This window comes from Lycium barbarum, chromosome 3 (assembly GCF_019175385.1).
Source record: "Lycium barbarum isolate Lr01 chromosome 3, ASM1917538v2, whole genome shotgun sequence".
Lineage (NCBI taxonomy): Eukaryota > Viridiplantae > Streptophyta > Magnoliopsida > Solanales > Solanaceae > Lycium > Lycium barbarum.
This window is the reverse complement of record NC_083339.1, coordinates 113,534,857-113,552,892: the sequence shown is the minus strand read 5'-3', so window position 1 is coordinate 113,552,892 and position 18,036 is coordinate 113,534,857. Positions and strand designations below refer to the sequence as shown.

Genomic DNA, 18,036 nt, shown 5'->3' with positions numbered 1-18,036 from the left:
GGGGTTGTTTTATAAATAAATAAAAAATTAGGGCAAAATTTAAAAATGAGAAAGTATCCAACGGTAAAAATTGAGTTGGAAAACTAGGTTAGAGCACTTCAAATTTGAAATCTAACTCCAATTTACATTTTAAAAAATAAACAATTTCACAACCAAACATATATTTTGAAAAAGATTGAATAATTCTCATAGACAAATGGGTTCTATTAAGTATTTCTGTGCTCATTACTATTTTGTCCAGACACATAAATTATTTGTTCAAGTTTATCACAATCAAATAGAGTTGTATTTGATTATACTTTTTGCAAAAAAATATTTGATCTTTATGTTTGAATTTATTTTTTCTAAGAAACATGAAATATAAATTATATGTCAGAATTCTTAAAAACTAGCAAAACCCTCAACTTGACTAATTTACATGAACAAACAATCAAATCTGCTCTAAAATAGCAATATCACATAATGGATAGTCACATAATGTCATAGATACATTCATAAAATTACAAAAACTAAAACAGCTGTTGCATTAAGTATTTGGATCCCATATACTAACTACTACATGCTATTAGACTTCGTTGATTTTTTAATATTACAAAGATCTATAGTACAGAAGATCAACGACACTAATTGGTGCTGATATAAAGATGGGGTTGTTTTACACAAAAACACAAAAATGGGGCAAAATTCAAAAGTTAGAAAATTTCCAACAGTAAAAAGTGAGTTGAAAAACTAGGTTAGAGCACTTCAAATTTGAAATTCAACTCCAAATTAAATTTTAAAAAATAAACAATTATTTTGAAAAAAAAAATGGATAATTCTTATGGACAAACGGCTCCAAAGTATTTCTGTGCTCATTAGTATTTTGTCCAAACACACTAAATACACCAGATCCATGATGATTTCTTATGCTAAGAAACTTGTTCATAAGTATTACACAAGATCATTTCTTTTTAACTTTTAAAACTAGCATGTTAAAAGTAAAGCTTATTTTATACCTCATCCCATTAAACATTAAGGGGTCATTTGATAGGGTGTATAAGAATAATATTGAATAAGGTGTATTATTAATGCAGAAATTAGTTGTGTTGAGATTATTTCTTATAATTGACTGTTTGGTGTGGTGTATTAAAAATAACACGCATTGCACAATTTCTAAAAATAATACTTGTTACAAAAATACCGTCCACATTCTTTAGCTTTTAATTTAGGGACTTTAAGAGCAATTTTATCTTTAACCATGCTTATGAATGCATTGATAGTGCTAATACCATGATTTGCTATGTATTAGTTACACATAGGATAATACCAAATAGGGTGTATAATTAATATTTGTATTAGTTATACATCGATTGAAAAAATTTACCAAATACGGATTAGTAATATCAAACATAATATAGTCAAATCTCTCTATAACAACATCGTTGGGTCTGAAATTTTTTGGTTGTTATAGAGAATTGTTGTCATACACCTATAACAGCATTTGTCATTTAAATAATAGTTAGCTGTTATAGGCAAAAAAGATGCATTATTTTTTTAAAAAATGTTGTAAAAAAATAACAAATTATTTAACTTTTAAATCTCAAAGATATGAATGCTTCACCAACTGAACATTAAAGAAAGTTAATACAATTTCAATAAATTCATAACTGAATGTATAAAGTTTTAAGCTCTAAGGTGCACATTTTAAATCTACAGTACTTGAAAATAAAATTCGAGAAATTTTATTGTAGCTTGTTTCATAGAATCCACTCTCTTAGTGGTGATATAATGCTTGAATTTACGAAGATTTGCGTCTAAACTTTCAGCAAACGGGTATTCAATTGCTTTCCCTTGTAGGGAATCTAAGAGTTTAACTGTTGAATCTTCTAACCAGTCCAACTAAGAATAGGTTGAGGTTCTTCGTCATCACTTTCATTGTCGTATTCGGCTTCCATATTCTCTTATTCTTCCACTCCAATGACATGGGCAATAATATCTTCATCAGTGAAAGCTTCAATGATAGGAAGTGTTGCATCAAACTCTACATATGTATTCATATGTAATATTCTGTCATAAAATATAGTATATTAAGATATCAAATTAAATATTTGGTCAAAATCTATGCTACTTATTATTGGTAATCATAGATATTCTATTTTTATAAAGATGATTAATAATTACATTACCAAAAAAGGCCGATAGCTGTTATATGGGGGGTGATTTTATAAAGAGCGTACTGTTATAAAGTTGGCTGTTGTTGTTATAGGCAAAATGTTGTTATAGAGAAGTAAAATATAACATAAAAAATCGATTTCGAAAAATCAATTCCATTATAGAGAGCTATTGCTATACGCGAATGCTATTGTAAAGAGGTTTGATTGTACATGCTTTATTTTTCCTAATACATCTTACCAAACGATCCCAAAAAATTGAGAATTGTAAAGAAGACTCGTTTGGTTTATTAGTTTATATATCCACGGCTCAGGGAATTCAAGCATAAAAACGGAATCAGGAATGAAAATTGATAGATTCAACTTTTAGGGTCTATTTGGAAAGCCACCTAGTAATTGGAATTGATGTAATTACTAGGGCAGTAGTTACACAGTTTGGTAATTACACTGTATAATAATTACGACAACCTATTTGTTTATCATATGCAATTATAAGTGTATTGTTTAGCTGCACAAGTGTAATTACATATATAGTTAGATTATATTTAAAAAATTAAAAGTTAACATTTGACAAATATATGCCTTTATAAATGATATTAAATTATTAAAGATACATATTGTTTCTAAAAATATTATTAATTAATAATTATAAAAATAATTGGTATGTATTTTTCAAATGAATAATAGTTTAATTTAATTAATTATAAAAATTAAAAGTAGACATTTTGTAAGAACATAATGGACTGCATGTTGGAGAAAAAGATTAATATTTATAAATATAATGAAATAACATCACTCAAATATTTGACAAAACAATAATCTATCAATTCTAACTGAAAAATGGATGGCAACAATGTGAAATAATAAGTCAATACTACTAAAGCAAATAAATTGGAACCGAAAATATAATATAACTTCAAAAAAGAAAAAGTAACAAATACTCTTATGTTAAATTTCAACATAACATAAAATAAGTTGCAAAATAACTTAAGTAAATATAATTTGCAAAAAAGAAAACATAAGTAACATAAGTGTATAACCTCATAACAACAACAAAATTCTACTTTAGCAACATCACTCATTATAAGTCAAGTTTGTTAATGACTCATTATTTCTAATATTAGGAGGTGTAGTTTCAAACACTAGTATAATAACGCAGTTACACGAAATGAAGAAAATAAATAAGAATGAAAAAATATAAGCAAATTACATGAGATCACAAGAAATAAAGATTGAGAAATGAGAAGATAGATAAATAATGTAAGAAAATATAATATAAAAATAAAAAAATCTTAAAAGTAAAAATAAAAAAGAAAAGAAATTAAAATAAAAACAAAAAGGCAAGAAAATAATGAGTAACCTTGTAATCACAGAGTATAATTACCACCAATTCTCGCCTCCCTCTTGAAAAGTGAAAAGTGTAATTACATCCCTCCAATTACACCCAATTTCATGTTGATCAAGTAATTACTTGACTTGATAAACATGTCAAACTGTGTAACTACATCTAATTACTCACAAATCCAATATCTAGGCGGCTTTCCAAACAGGCTTTTAAAGTTCTTAATACTATTAAACTTGTTATAATTTTTAAATTATGTATTCAAATCTAATAAGTGGTCCATCATCATCTGCAATGAGTTCGTACTCTCTCCGTTTCAATAATTTGATTGTCTTGCTTTTTTTAATCTGTTTTAAAAAATAAAATCACTTTTTGTATTAAATCACTCTTTATATCTAACATGACATATTTAAAATAAAAAATTCAAAGACATTAATTTAAAATTACAAGATTCACAAATCTTTTCTATTCACTTAAACTTCATGTTGAGTCAAAGTAAGACACAAAAATTAAAATGGATCGAATATTTATTTGAGGTTGGAAGTTGAAAAGAAGGATATAGCGGTCATTGAGCAATTTGTTTATAAAAATGACATGTGTAATAGAGGGGAAGTAATCATTAAAAGATGTGGTGCGGCATATGAGATTGTTATTCCCTTAATCAGAGATGTAGGTTCGAGTCTTGGGTGTGAAAAAAAAAAACGCTTCTCCGAATAGAGCTCTTTGCAGAGCGAATCAAAATATAATCAAATTTCAATATGAATACCTAACACCATACGGCAAACTAAAAAAAAAAATTAGAGGGGAAGGAAGTTACTGATGGGACGAGGCATCAGAGGGAAGAGGCTCAACAACTGCCACTTCTGCGGAAACAAACAAACGGCCTTTACTCTTTAGCATTTTCCGTACGACACCATCATCACTCAAGGTGCCATGCCACTGTTTTTACTCTTTCACCCAATATATCATTTTTCTATGTGAAAGTGACACTTTTGCAGGACAGCTAAAAATAATTACATTTACTAATCAAATATATATATACTATTTTATACTCTAGTATAAAATATGTATAATTTTTGTATATTATTTTTCTGTACAAAAATTATACATTTTTGAGCAACTCTTTTCATCCCAATTTATGAGGCACCTTTTGGATTTCGAGATTTAAACCGTTCTTTATTTGACCTTAATTTTTTCATATATGTTTTAAGTATTTTAAATTATCAACTATTGTGACTTATATTACTTTTTACGTGTATTTTCAAATATATAAGTTTTATTTCAAAAAACTGAAATATTTCATGCCTGAATTTATAGTCAAAATGAAACTGTATGATTCTTGAAATCCGAATTGTGCCATATAAATTGAGACAGAAAAAATATTTTTTTAGTGAACGGCTATTTATTGTTAATTTCTCATTTAAATTTCATTTTGCAAGAAAATAGAGGGAACAAAGAGACATATTGCATAATAAGAGTTTGAACACAACATTTGAATCATAAGGGAGGTCAATGTTAAAAAAATGAATCTAGAGGGAGATTTTTCAAAAATCATAACTACACTAAGGGGTCGTTTGGTGCATGGTATAAGCTGGGATATCCCAGCACTAATTTTTTGTATCATGTTTGGTAGAAGGTATAAATTTATCCTGAGATAAATTTATACCTTGTATCAAATAAGGTATAAAATGCATCCCAACTTAAAAGATGGGATATCCCTTCTTATCCCAAGATAAAATAATCCTAGGAGATGGGATAAATTAGTCCTGAGATTATAATCTCGGGATAAATTTATATCTTATACCAAACAAGGTATAAAATGCATCCAACTTAAAAGATGGGATATCTCTTCTTATCCCAAGATAAAATAATCTCAAGAAATAGAATAAATTAATCTCAGGATTATAATTTCGGAATAATTTTGGCTACACCACTAACGTTATGACATGGAGTACTACCTAGGATTAAAATATTTAAATTAAACGAGGGATAGGAGCCTAGCACAATATTAAACAGAAGGAACAGTAAATATGATGAGATGGTGACAAAGCTTGCTTAAACACGTCAAAATTTGCATTAAATAAGACCACAGAAAAAAGTGATGACTTGCACGTTTAGATATCAAAAAGAAGGATAACACAGTAAGTACATCAAAGAGATAATTTTATCTCCAAAAATATATGCAATAAATGCCAAAAGAGAAGCAAGTGAAAGGATTTTGTATGACTTGGCTCTTCTGCACATACAAAGCTGGCTCCCCCTGTTTCTCGCTAGCTCTTACGTTTCAATGATCTATTCAACATTAACAAATCCCACTTTTTAGATTAAAATATTTGATAAAAATCTTTATTTTTGAAAATCAAATTATCTATAAAAGATCAAAGATAATTTTCGTATAAGATAGTGTAGATTCCCTAGATATTAGATTGTACAACTTTCAATGTAAATTTGGTGCCTTTACTTTTTGGATTTTGAGACAGGAATAAGAAATGAAAAAGAAAAAAGAAACAGTATTGAGAAGTGACTCACAGTTTTTGGAAGGGGAAGAATTTTATCAAAATTTGCTTTTTGCTGTGGCATGAGCATGGTGCCATCAAAGCAAGTGGTGAAGAAAGAAAAGGGAGTCATATGCTTTTCAGAGATTCTTCTCACTTTGGTGTTGGGTTTTGGCTTGTCTGTTCTCTGATTGATGGATGGAACTTCTTTTTCATTTCGGATTAGTGCTGTTTTAAGGATAACAAATGTTGATATAACGCTTATATTTCACAAATATCTAAATGTTATAAGATAATCTAAAATGTTAATACGACCACCGATAAGTTTTTTATAATCTCTTTTTTTTTTTTTTCTAAATAAAACAGAGAAATATTGTGTACTAAAGGACCAAAAGTGGGGCCCAATGACTCAATTTGGAGCAAAATTAGCTCACCAGTTTTTGGACCGTTTAAAATAAATTGAGAAATAGTTTCTCTACTCTTAGGAGGAATTAACATTTGAACAAGGACATTCTATCTAAAAAAGTTTGAAGTTTTGACAATTGGAGTTTGAAATTTAAAATATTAATTAATACAACATGTGCTGGAGTTTTGAACTAAGGCATTTCATGTTACATCCCGTATTTTTGAACGTCGGATTATTTGTAAGCTGAGGTGGGGCCCACACGTCAAGATTTTTTTTTGGGACATGTGACAAATTATATGAATCACATATGTGAAGTTAAACACAACTCAAGAAGGACCCTTGGGCCAAATCAAAGTGGAAGTCCTCCAAACGAATATTTTTAAGAAAACGTTTTCGGGTGACCTGACTTTGGGGGGCAAAAACGGTATTATATGTTTGGAATTTGGAAAAATACCAAGAAGTAAAAGTTGTAGATAATTGAATTATCTTTCCAACCATAGGTCGTGGGTTCCCAGGTGACGTCGGTACAAGGAGATATGGACGTTTTAAGGTCGAAAGGTCAGTGGGCTAGGCCCAACTCGTGACCAACCGGGTTGGCCCAAAAAAAAAAGATAAAAGGGGAGAAAATTTAGGCCCAAAAGAGGGGTGGCCGGCCATATGGCCCAAGCCCATGGTAATTCATTAATCCATGTATTAAATGAGACATTAGACCACAATTCTTTCATTTTCAAGAATCTTCAAGAACAAAATTGAGAGAAAAAGAAGAGCAAAAACTTGAAGGACCACACGGCCAAGTCCTTGGAAAATTAGGTCCTCAAAATCTTCCTCCAAAAATTATTAGCTTGTGGTTTTCCTACTCAATTAAGGGTCCTTTACAACTTGGTGTAGTTGTTTTGGAAGAAGGAGCACTTATTTCTTCAAGTTGACAACTTGTTCAAGTGAAGAAATTTGTAGAAAAAGGTAAGAATCAATTCTTTTTTCTTATGTTATGAAGGTTTGTTTATGTTGTAGTATGTAGAAATGAGTGGAAATTATGGAAATATGGAAGTTTGCAAAGTGGGTATGTATGTGTGTAGAAGGATGAACCAATTTTATTTGTTATGTTAATTGTGTTGTTGAAGCCTTGTAATGGAAATGGAAGGAAATGGTTCAAGTTGGTATGGAAAATTGTTGAAAATGGTTATAGGAAATTATGTGATTTTAATGTAGTTTTTATGAAATTATGGAAGTTGAATGAAAATTGGATGAAATTGGAAAGAAGCCATGTTGGCCGTGTGGTATATGTTGTTGAGATAATGTTGGATTTATTTTGTTTAACATGTTAGTTGTGTTATTGTGATCTTCACAATGCAAAGGAAGATTATATGAGTGAAGTTGACATGAAAATGGAATGTAGAGAATTATGACACATTAATGTGATTTTATGATATTAAGATAATGAAGTTGTTAAAGTGTATATTGTTGTTGGAGATGAATTAGTAAGTAGAAAATGTGTTGGAATGGTTTTGTTGCATATATAAGAATTTTGGATTGAATATGGAAGTTGATGGAATTGTTGAATATTGAATATATAGCTTGGAATACTTTTGGTTTATGTTTGAATGGTCTTATATTAGTATGTGAATATGAAAATATTGATATCGGGTTGTAAGTGCAAAGTTGGATTTGGAATTGTCGCATTATTTGGAAAATAAGACTATTTACGCTAGAATGCGTTCCTAGACGATTATTGATGTTGTATATATTGTTGTTGGTATGGTTGTTGTTGTTTTAGCCGAGTTTTAACCTCGGGGATGATATATATATAGGGGAGATGCTGCTCAAATTTTTATAGACAAGAATTGGTTAAGATTGAAATTTTAAGTCTTATGAATAGTAAATTGGTAAATGTGACCATTTGTAGGTTTTGGACGAAACGGGATTTGAGTTTTGGCAAGCGTAAAGGGCAAGAAAGGTATGTAAAGCTATCCCGATTCTTCTCTTGGCATGTCCTAGATGTACTAGGCTTGGATTTACGCCTCGGGGAATATTCTGTCCATCGGAATCCGCGTTTGAAATCGTCGCTTTTTCATTCAATAGAATTGAATTCCTTAAGTATGCTTTGATGAAAAATTATGATTTTTTTTTTCCAAATTGCTTACGAAGTTATGGAATGTCCTAGAACCTTTGTAGGTGACCCCATAAGCTTAAAAATACGTAATTTGAGCCCACCGCTTCATTGGTTCCGAGGTGGGCCCACTATTTCCAATTTTACCCTTTATGTGTCTATGACTTGTCTTCGAGCGTTTTCGTTAGAGATACTCTAACTACTCCTTTATCTACTAAATAAAAAATTATTTTAAATATTTCATTAAGTCTTATAAATTGTTTTGAATCTTGAAAACGATCTCGGATAGATTATGCCTCCGTAACCCGTTATGACATCTAAATTTACTTACTATGTTTCCGTCCGATTTCATTGATTTGATTTGACATTCGATATGCCTCATTGAGTCTCTGGAAATATATATATGGTATTTTTAGTGCATTTAGTTTCTCACTACTCCGTTCGTGGATGCCTCAATGTTTCCCCCACTGAGCCCGGGCCAGGATATGTTGTCAAGCGTGATCCTTTGCATTGTTCGCCGTGCCTCGATGTGAGGGGGCAGGTATACGCGTACATGGGTTTGTGGAGTATGTTGTGCCATGTACGCTTGTTCTGATATGATTTGCTATGGCCATCTGATATGACATATTATGTTACGGGGTTATGCCCCTGTTCTGATTCTTCTGTGTTGTGGCACCAGCGTCGGGAGGGTGGCCACGTTCTGTCTGCCGAGTCCCTTGGCAGGGGCCGGATTTGATGTGACATATGTTTCTGTACACACTCTGCATGTTTTGAAAATATATATCTGATACTTTGGGTTTTCTATTTACTTTCTGTACGTTCTGTACCAGTTATGATTTTGTTTCTGTAATTCAGGCTTTGCATATTCAGTACATATTTCGTACTGACCCCCTTTCTTCGGGGGCTGCGTTTTCATGCCGCGCAGGTACCGACGACAGGTTTGCTGATCCGTCCGCTTAGGATCTTATTCTCCTATTTTGGAGCGCTCTCTTATCCAGAGCCCATCTTTTGGTATAGTCTGTCACTACTGTATATATATATTCTCGTTCATGGGTACGGCGGGGCCCTGTCCCGTCATATGATTCTGTCGGTCTGTTTAGAGGTCTGTGGACATGTTTGTGGGTTGGGGTCTTTCTGTACAGTTGCGTGTATATGTTGTGTTTGGGCGATCTCATTCGCCGCGGCGGCCGGTCCGCATATGTTTAAATGTTGCTTCGTTGGCCCGGTGTGGTCTTTTGTTGGTATTTTCTGTGCGCAGGGTTATTTTGGATAGCCTGTAAAACAAAGGAAACTCTGCCGAAATTTTTCTGGAAATTATCTAACTTTGAAATATAGCCTTGTCGGCTTCCGCTATATACTTGAATGCGTTTGATAAAATTTGAGATAGCATTTGATAGATGTGTTCGGGTGCTCAGATCGGGCACTAGTCACGGCCTATGGGGGTTGGGTCGTGACATTTCAAATTTCAATTTTTTTTTTTATTGGCATTTGAAATACTCCGTATGTATTGTGAGCGAAATAATATAATACATGATCAAATTTTAAAATAAATATCATGACTTAAATAATATATAAAAAAAATGGTCTCACTCATAGTATTTCTTTTGAACTCCAAGCCAATATCCTGGAGTTCGAACAAGTTTTGCACATTATATAAATTAAAATAGTGCAAATTTATGGGTTAGTAAAAATGAGTGACCATAAATGCTTAAGTGAAACAACCCAACTCTTATTCACACGTTCTAAATTGAGTCTTGAGGATGATTTGGATGGAGCCGAGAGCTCAAGGTGGTTTCAGACAAGTTGAAACTTAAAAATCTATTCTTGAAATCTGATATTTGATTGCAAGGGCAAAGGCCTATCATCTTGCCGAACTCTGCAATGCGGATCAGTGTTCGCAAATACATGATCGCCCTTGTTTCGTGGAAGCAATGCTACAAGTTCTGGAGCTCCATAAATGCGGAGTTGAGACCACAAATGCAAATGAATCTGCAAGTATTAATTGAATAGTTGGACATAACTTTTACCATTTTGGATAGGCAAGAGCTTGTGGAAATTTCTTGCTGGAGTGATTTTCTAATACCCTTGAGTTAATGTAATATTTTTTTTTTATAAATTTTAACATAAAATATCAAGAGACTTTATGAGGAGTTTTTTTTTTCTTCCTCAATTAGGAAATTTGCAATTTGACCTAACTAATAAGTGAAAATCAAATTTTGTTTATTGAAAACGAGTCTGACTCTTATGACTTATTTTGTGTTTTGGCTAGTTTGACCATGAGGCTGAATTTTAGGTTGATCTTCACTTGAATTTGATTTTAAACTTGTATGAAAATTATGGAGATGATTTACCCAACCTAATTTGAATATGTTGTTCGATATTTTTCATTGATTGTGGCTATTAAAGACCGTCTTGGTGGAGTTAGAGGCTTCATGAAGAGGAGCAAATGTTACCGTTTCAAGGTAAGTGAGGCTTTAACCTCTCAAATACTTGTTTTTTGAATGTCATGATCTAGCAAGTGTTACCGTTTCAAGGGGCGAGCGCGTAGCAGAATGTTATTATAATTTTTATAGTTTATCTACTATAATCGATGTACTTTTTTTTTTTTTTCATAGTTATGTTACAAAAGCATATTTTATGTCTTTTATGACTTCACTAGATGGCTGAACAGTAATTTCATGGCGGTTCTAATTGTGCGGGAAGATTGTCCAAAAAAAGAAAAAGAAATATCAAACTAAGTATTGACGTAATATACTGCATAATGTACATTCATTTGTGGAACAAAATCATTTTTGAACTCGCTATAAAAACAAAAATAGTACGGGTTTTCATGATCATGTAGGTGTCCAACTTATGTATGGGCTATGTTAAAATTGCATGAAATCTGGATCTTGACAGCTGCCAACACGTATTTAATCTGGATATCTACTGAAAAAAGAAAGGTAAGCATCAGAATAGGTGTTGTGTAGTAAGCATGCAAAAGTTAGGAAAGCCTGCAAATTTACTTAACTTTAGCAATCATCTTCTGCAAGATAGTATTGAAGTACAATAAGGTTAAAAGGAAATGGGATGCCTTCTCCAGGCAGAAAGTCATAGCATCTCAGAAAAATTAAGTTGTTCCATAAAATGAAGAGAATGATAGAATTAGCAATTTCTTCTCATGAATGTTGACTTTCCATCCATAACGAGCTTCAACTATAGAAGGATCAAGTTGAATGGTGTTGAAAAGATGACTTACCAATTGGCTCCTTTTTGCATTAATTAGTATCTCATATAGTTGAAAAGGAGAAATTAACTTAAGGAGTGGTCAACTATAGAGATTCTTACCAAGTTATACTGGTACTACATATACTGATGGTATATTTACAGATGATCAGGTAGCTATTTATTGTTTTGGAAAGTAATTTATCCATTAATCCCCTTATTGTTTATCTGTACTTCTATACACTGCAGGTTTTTTGTACATCTAACTGACAAGACACCACATTAGAATTGCTACTAAAAGTCTATATATTGTACTCATTCGTCTCCAATATCATGATAATCAGTTCTCTCTCAAAATTTTGGTATATGGGCAGCAATTTATTAATAGATTGATGCCTTTTTTTAATCAAGAAAATAGATTGATGTGTTATAAGACCATAGTTTAGATTACTTTACAATGGAGCAGGAATCAAATACCAATATCAAAGTCATGTAAGAACATGATACCACAACCATACAAGAAAAGCTCTGGAGTGTGTGAACATGCCTTCCAAGTGAGAAATGAGCCTTTTATGTTCTTCAACTAATACATAGAAAAATTTGTGAACCTGAAAAGTTAAGACAGAAGAAGCATATATTAGGCTATTCAATTCCTATCAAGATATAGAACGTTCTCTAATGCCCAAGGTTAGGAAAAAGTTTATACTTAAACGACAAAACCATTTATTAGTTTCTTTTCTATGTATCGGTACCCTGAATACAGTATGGGAAAAAAACTTTAGCTTCACATAGCTCAACAGATTTAGGCCGAAAATAAAAGAAATCATTCTGTACTAAATCACAGCAGCAAAAACAAGGAAGAAGGTAGCAATAAGAAAAAACTACAATAGTAAAAATTACTACTGCTAAGGTGTTTGGAATTGGAGATTCAGTTTGAAAAAGGATAGATGCCTATGTTATGGGAGAACAAATGGAATAAAAAATATTCAGTTATTTCATGCATATCGTAGAAGACCTTAGAGCACCAATATTCTTCCTTAGTTAGAATTTTTGTCCGAATGGAATTTGATGTTCTTAGTGTTGTTGCAGTTTTGTGCGGTTGAGAAGAAAATTTCCATTAAAGTGTTTGAACAAAAATAACCACATGCATCAAAGAATCTAGGCAAGAAAATTTCGAGAAAAAAATAAAGCAAAACAAGATACGTGTAAATCAAGAATCCAAAATCTTCTTTAAAAGGCAAAAGAAGAATCTAAATCAACATTCCATAAAAAATAGAATGTTCGCACCAATAAACACAGATATTTCTTATTGTGAACTGAAGTTATGTACCTGCAAAGAATCTTCTGTTTCTCTCCTTTCTCAAATAGATTAATCTTGGCCCAGTTATATTATGTTGAACTCTACTGCTTGGAATATACATCTTGTTTATGATTTTCTCCCCGATTCACACCCTTCCAGTTCCAAGTCCTATGTTTGTTTCCTAAAAAAATAAACGCAAATTAGAAGTAACCATACGCAGTTTTACATAGCATCCATAGATACCTCAAATCGACAAAGAAATATGGCCAACATTTTGACATAACCCCGTAGGATTCAACTTTGCTCACCAATTTCAGCTTTCATGCAATGCTATTGAAGTATGAAGTTCTAATGAAATCCATGCATCTCAAGCAAAGCATGGGATATGCCCGACACTGTTGTTCATTTTTGTAGCTTGATGTCTAGAGTAATTTACATTCAACTTTCAAGTCTCAACTTATTCATAAAAATGACACTTTACAGGCCGAAGAAAAAACGCCCCTGTTTTCAGGTAAATAAAGTGGTTGATGCATATCATCTTGCAGAGTGATGAACTGGAGTGAAAATTGTACGTATGGCTTTCAATAATGAGGAGTTTGAGATTTCTCGGTCTCTGATTTGAGATACCTTCTTGATTGGGTTATAACTGAGAAGAATCACGCAAAATTTATATAAAGATGCAACGACAACTGACATTGCAAGCCCTATCAAGAAGACAATAGGGCAGATAACTGTAAGAATTTACAGCCCCTAAAATAAGAAAGAATACACAAGATGCAACTGCCTGATATTTAAAAAAACAACTATATGTTAGAACGTAATGCGAAAACACTTCGGTTTGCGCAGAACAATCAATAATTTCTTACCACAAGGAATTTCACTGGGCGGTTGTTGTTCTCCGAAAGTGTCTATATCAATATGTTTGTCCAATAATTGTCTTGGTTGAAAGAAAGTGATAAAGATAACACCCAAAAAAAAAAAAAAAGGCTAACCATACCCTAAGGAAATGCAATATTCACAAAATCAGTTTTTCGCACGTAGTTTCAAGAAGAAAGGAAGGACAGACCTTGGCCGCGAAGATAACTCTACATCAGAAAAAGCATCATCACTTTCTGGCAAATTCTTCATCTCATGGTGCTTGGGGGTGTACATGACTATACCAAATTAACAAAATCAGGTGAATATAACAGGACACACCAGTGGATCATCACATTCAGGCAAGAAAAGCCAAATATGTACAGATTTTTACTGCCTGACATCGGGATACCAAGAAGGTTAAGAGAAGTGGATCAAAGCAACAATTGCATATAATTATATGGTAGGGCTCGCTTATAGTATTTTCACTGTTTTTCCTATTAAGTTTGTCATTAAGCTAAAGAATTTAACAAAAACATAGCATGACCAGACACAGAGCATAGGATTAGAAAATAGCTCGTGAGTAGTACCTAACATTAAAGAAAATGAAGAGCAGTTCAACCCCCAATTATCAGTTTGATCAGAAGGAATAAGTGCTAATGATAAAAGCTAAATAGAACCAGCGAAACTGGTGCAAAAGTGAATGGTACGTGGCCTTTGTCTGATAGAGAAACGAAAACTCAAGAAGTGCAACTAATGAATGAAATTCAATTCCTATCAAGCTATAGAACGTTCTCTAATGTCCAAGGTTAGGAAAAAGTTTATACTTAAACGACAAAACCATTTATTAGTTTCTTTTCTATGTATCGGTACCCTGAATGCAGTATGGAAAAAAACTTTAGATTTAGGACGAAAATAAAAGAAATCATTCTGTACTAAATCACAGCAGCAAAAACAAGGAAGAAGGTAGCAATAAGAAAAAACTACAATAGTAAAAATTACTACTGCTAAGGTGTTTGGAATTGGAGATTCAATTTGAAAAAGGATAGATGCCTATGTTATGGGAGAACAAATGGAATAAAAAATATTCAGTTATTTCATGCATATCGTAGAAGACCTTAGTGCACCAATATTCTTCCTTAGTTAGAATTTTTGTCCGAATGGAATTTGATGTTCTTAGTGTTGTTGCAGTTTTGTGCGGTTGAGAAGAAAATTTCCATTAAAGTGTTTGAACAAAAATAACCACATGCATCAAAGAATCTAGCCAAGAAAATTTTGAGAAAAAAAGAAAGCAAAACAAGATACGTGTAAATCAAGAATCCAAAATCTTCTTTAAAAGGCAAAAGAAGAATCTAAATCAACATTCCATAAAAAATAGAATGTTCGCACCAATAAACACATATATTTCTTATTGTGAACTGAAGTTATGTACCTGCAAAGAATCTTCTGTTTCTCTCCTTGCTCAAATAGATTAATCTTGGCCCAGTTATATTATGTTGAACTACTGCTTGGAATATACATCTTGTTTATGATTTTCTCCCCGATTCACACCCTTCCAGCTCCAAGTCCTATGTTTCCTAAAAAAATAAACGCAAATTAGAAGTAACCATACGCAGTTTTACATAGCATCCATAGATACCTCAAATCGACAAAGAAATATGGCCAACATTTTGACATAACCCCGTAGGATTCAACTTTGCTCACCAATTTCAGCTTTCATGCAATACTTTTGAAGTATGAAGTTCTAATGAAATCCATGCATCTCAAGCAAAGCATGGGATATGCCCGACACTGTTGTTCATTTTTGTAGCTTGATGTCTAGAGTAATTTACATTCAACTTTCAAGTCTCAACTTATTCATAAAAATGACACTTTACAGGCCGAAGAAAAAACGCCCCTGTTTTCAGGTAAATAAAGTGGTTGATGCATATCATCTTGCAGAGTGATGGACTGGAGTGAAAATTGTACTTATGGCTTTCAATAATGAGGAGTTTGAGATTTCTCGGTCTCTGATTTGAGATACCTTCTTGATTGGGTTATAACTGAGAAGAATCACGCAAAATTTATATAAAGATGCAACGACAACTGACATTGCAAGCCCTATCAAGAAGACAATAGGGCAGATAACTGTAAGAATTTACAGCCCCTAAAATAAGAAAGAATACACAAGATGCAACTGCCTGATATTTAAAAAAACAACTATATGTTAGAACGTAATGCGAAAACACTTCGGTTTGCGCAGAACAATCAATAATTTCTTACCACAAGGAATTTCACTGGGCAGTTGTTCTTCTCCGAAAGTGTCTATATCAATATGTTTGTCCAATAATTGTCTTGGTTGAGAGAAAGTGATAAACATAACACCCCCCCCCCCCCCCCCCCCCAAAAAAAAAAGGGCTAACCATCTGAGAATATCATGTCTAGGGATGTAAATATTTACTAATGACAATTTCCTCATGGATGTTGATCTCTCCTGTACAACAAAGAAAGTTTCTTATAGTATATTAAAAAGAGCAAAGTCTCATAACCTACAGGAAAAACTCGGGCGATACTACTATATATCTTTATTAATAAAAAAGAGCCAACATCCAGTAGAAAATCCTACTTGAAAAAGTCAAGTTCAACTCACCAAAATTACATGGTTTAAGCTAATTAAGGCATATTTTCAAACATCTTAGCTGCATCAAAGCTCTTGTATAAGTTTCTTCTCGTTTTGTTCCTTCTATATTCAAATTAAATGTGGCAGAGCATGTTTATACCTGTGTAGGAAAATTTCAAACATGCATGCACATGTCAGATCTACACAATGTAAGAAATCATCTAAGAAATTAGTAGTAATTTAAGATCCCCAGAAATACTCATTAACAACAATTTTAGCATCTCATTGAAACCCCATTAACCATGAAAAATAAATATTAAGTACCCATCAACAAATAAACTATAAATTAATGAAATAATATTTAAATTGACCAGAAATTATAAGAATGTATCAAACTAATGGAAAAGACAATATCTTTTTCCATTTCAGAAGAAGCAGCAAACATGTTTATAACTTTTGATCGAAAGAACTCTCCTATTCTGCCAGTCTTTTCTAGGTATCGACTAAAGGGAAAAGACAATGACATCTCAAACAAAAATTTGAGAAGAACAAACCTCGGAACTCTTTTCACCAAATAGTCTACAGAGCACTCCTCTGTGTTAGAAGAGAAAATAGATGGAGAACGGGAAAGAGTTTGAAGAGGTACGTGTCTGTAGTTTGGACCATATGAGGCACACGTGTTTGTCCTGCAGGTTAATGCAACCATAAACAATGGATATTTACAGAAATACTTAGGAGGATATATGCATTCTCTTTGTAAGATTGGAAAAGTAAAGCAGCAAAAACCAATGACGGATGAACCAAATTGAACTCAAACTATAACGATTTAACGAATATCAAGTCAAAAACCCTATATTTAAACCACCAAAAACAAATTTAGATGTCTGTGAATGTCTGGGAAAATTGGTTTACCTGCCCATAAAAAAGGTTCGAAGATGTGCTCTAGGAATCACATTCTTTGAAGTTAATCTTGCAAAGTGTACAGTTAAAAAAAAAAAAAAGGGCTAAACAGCAAGTTCCAAGAGAAAGCTCTGCTCCATGGCGATGAAATCTTAGAAGACGAAGAAGTTGCTGATGGGTAAGGTATGGGAATGGAGAGAGTGAAAGCCAGTTGCCCCACATTAGTAAAAACATTGATCATCAAAGGGCTTTCCAGAAGGAGCAGATTAGAATCAGCCCTCATCTTTGATTTATTTACGTATATGCCTTTCATCGTCACTAGAAATATCAATTTGCACTGATTACGGAGCATACTATGATATATATTATTTCTATGCGTGTTGAGATTCATAGTATCACTTCATTTAATTTCTATATATTGCTAGTGTGCCTTGACATGTTGTCTTATGCGCATTTGATTAATCAGTTGCATCATATCGACTGAGGATGGTACTTAGTTCATATATACAATCGATTGCCACTACTGTGGTCCGCAATTAGAATACACTGATGATATAGGCATACATTTGAGGTGGTGTTGATTATGAACTGTCTATTGAAACACATAGTTCAATATATGTTAGGGTGTGCCCTATGGACGGCCTATTGCTACACTTAGGTGCCACTATGAGATCAGTT

The 18,036-nt window shown here is 32.6% G+C and overlaps 3 long non-coding RNA genes across 9 annotated transcripts; 1 reads left to right on the top strand and 2 right to left on the bottom strand.

Annotated features, from left to right (window-relative positions):
* Positions 1-5,585: 5,585 nt before the first annotated feature.
* On the bottom strand, positions 5,586-6,289 carry LOC132634021 (uncharacterized). Its single transcript, XR_009580003.1, has 2 exons — positions 6,022-6,289; positions 5,586-5,784 (listed from the first exon to the last, which is right to left on the bottom strand). It is a non-coding gene; the product is annotated as an uncharacterized LOC132634021 (long non-coding RNA).
* Positions 6,290-6,645: 356 nt separating this feature from the next.
* LOC132634020 (uncharacterized) lies at positions 6,646-9,941 on the top strand. Its single transcript, XR_009580002.1, has 3 exons — positions 6,646-7,353; positions 8,297-8,347; positions 9,426-9,941. It is a non-coding gene; the product is annotated as an uncharacterized LOC132634020 (long non-coding RNA).
* A 1,277-nt stretch (positions 9,942-11,218) lies between these two features.
* On the bottom strand, positions 11,219-17,624 carry LOC132631869 (uncharacterized). Of its 7 annotated transcripts, none has more exons than XR_009579143.1 (8): positions 17,371-17,624; positions 17,013-17,144; positions 16,489-16,618; positions 15,292-16,332; positions 14,071-14,158; positions 13,035-13,185; positions 12,182-12,312; positions 11,219-11,428 (listed from the first exon to the last, which is right to left on the bottom strand). It is a non-coding gene; the product is annotated as an uncharacterized LOC132631869 (long non-coding RNA). The 7 variants fall into 7 exon arrangements; XR_009579144.1 differs by having other exon boundaries at positions 11,219-11,425; XR_009579140.1 differs by lacking the exon at positions 11,219-11,428 and having other exon boundaries at positions 11,435-12,312.
* Between the last annotated feature and the right edge of the window lie 412 nt (positions 17,625-18,036).